General features: G+C 32.3%; 1 long non-coding RNA gene across 1 annotated transcript; it reads right to left on the reverse strand.

Annotated features, from left to right (window-relative positions):
- Window positions 1–426: 426 nt before the first annotated feature.
- LOC116351493 lies at window positions 427–1854 on the reverse strand. The gene is made up of 3 exons (XR_004202151.1): window positions 1810–1854; window positions 666–1008; window positions 427–584 (listed from the first exon to the last, which is right to left on the reverse strand). It is a non-coding gene; the product is annotated as an uncharacterized LOC116351493 (long non-coding RNA).
- Between the last annotated feature and the right edge of the window lie 177 nt (window positions 1855–2031).

The raw sequence follows: 2031 nt of genomic DNA on the forward strand, positions 1-2031 counted from the left end.
AATACTCTACCGTAGTCGCCTATTTTAAATTTTTAGCGAAAACCATTGAAGATTAAGTAATGACAAATGAAGTCTAATTGCGAATGAATTATTGACATAATTTTTATTCCATGACATTTTTCCCTTGGCAATAACATTATGTTACCGTTTTGTGACGTGGCAAATTGGTAAATTATAACGGTGTCAATTAAACTTGTTGGCTTCTTAAGTATCTTTACGGGGCTGTTGAACTACACAAAATAAATTTTCCGTGCGAATAAAAAGCTTAGGGAAACAAATGTGACTCACTCAGTTATAAGCCCAATTTTATGCAAAATGGAAAAGGTATACATTGCCCACTTGACTGCGGTACAATACGAGTGATTTTAATACGAAATATTTTAAAATAAAATACAGAACTACCTGGATATAGATTCGAGACCAGTGTGAAAGGAACGCATACAACGTTCACAAGTAAGTCTGCAATTGCCAAATTTCTAATTAGTTTGTTTGTCAAGGTCCTCATTTGTGGCGATTTGGTGACGACGATGAAAACGGCCACATTGCCTATTATTCCAACAATGCTAATTGTACTGTAAGCTATACTGAAAATATATGTATGAAATATTAGGTTGAAATTAATTAAGTATTACGAGCTTGAAAGGTAAATAATGGTTTCAACTTACATGAGAATGATTGTAATTGTCATTGGATAGCGAAGACTGTTAATTTCATCGCTTGACGAGACAGTCGAATTTGTGTCATTTGAGCTACCAATGTAGACGACCGAATCAAAAAAGACCCCATCTGAAATTCCATCTTGTGAACTAGGTGTATCGTCCAATGTGTACATCATTTTTGTTTGTTTGTTTGTTAACTTAAATTAAAAATTGTTGAATACAAATCACTGTAGAGATTTATTTGAAGTAAGCATAGGCAATAATGTCCATTTCAAGCTCATTGTGTACACTAATTCAATGTTTTTTACTGAAAACGATTCTCCCTCGTTTGATCCACGTTATTTATTACCTAGAAAAGAATAATAACCATAATATCATGACGAACAAATATCAACAGCCTTATTTAATTTAAATTTGTTGCCATTTCAAATATTTTCCGATTATTCTAGTTAACTAATTTCGCACAATATTGACATAACCAACTTTTGGCTATCCAAACTCACAATTTATTTTTTCATACACTTTTCAAATCTATTTTCGCCGGAAATTGTCTTTAATCAAATTTTGAAAATTTAGTTGGCTTCTGAATGCCCCCCTGTGTATTTTTAATTGTTTGAATATCATTACCAGACAGTCGATTTTATTATTCAAACCATAAGCGTCCGTAGGAAGTTTTTCAAGGGAGTGCAATACAAATAAACAAGAGCAATAGCTGATGTTGAAACACCGTTTTAAAACGTCACCCTCTATTATCGTTTGTGGCGTTACTGTACGAAGAGATCGGTCATTAGGCTCAGAGATCTAGGTCACCATGAGGTTTTAGACCAAATTTGACTACTCCATCACGGTCGTGACCAAGCAAAAAAAAATTCAAAATAATTTTCATGAGCGAACACTCATCAATATGATGGAACAAATCACAGGAATTAATTTATTTAAAGATTACTTTGATAGTTTCGAACTTCTTATTTTAACTTGACCCGCGATATTGATCTCATCTAGACGAAGGTATTGTTTTAATTATTGGTAAAGGAAAAAATTGACAAAAATAAAAAAAACCGTCACATTGTGGTTTTTGCGAAACTTTTCCACAAATTATCGAAATGAGTAATTCTTAAAAATTTCAAATTTCATTTAATTTTCTACGAACGTTCGTGCACAGCTATGTTCCAAATATATTGTGTCTTACTTTGTTTTGTTATACTACAGGAGCGAATAATTATTAGTTTCGATGCTGGAGATTTATCAAATACTACCGCTAAGTCTATGTCAAATATAGATTTGCCAATTATTATTTTCAATGGTCAAAGCACCAATGAATGCATCATATCATAAGTAGAAGAACAACTCAACGCGTATATAGATTTAATAA

The sequence above is a fragment of the Contarinia nasturtii genome, unplaced genomic scaffold (genome assembly GCF_009176525.2).
Source record: "Contarinia nasturtii isolate CC-2019 unplaced genomic scaffold, AAFC_CNas_1.1 Cnas_scaffold_5573, whole genome shotgun sequence".
Classification (NCBI taxonomy): domain Eukaryota; kingdom Metazoa; phylum Arthropoda; class Insecta; order Diptera; family Cecidomyiidae; genus Contarinia; species Contarinia nasturtii.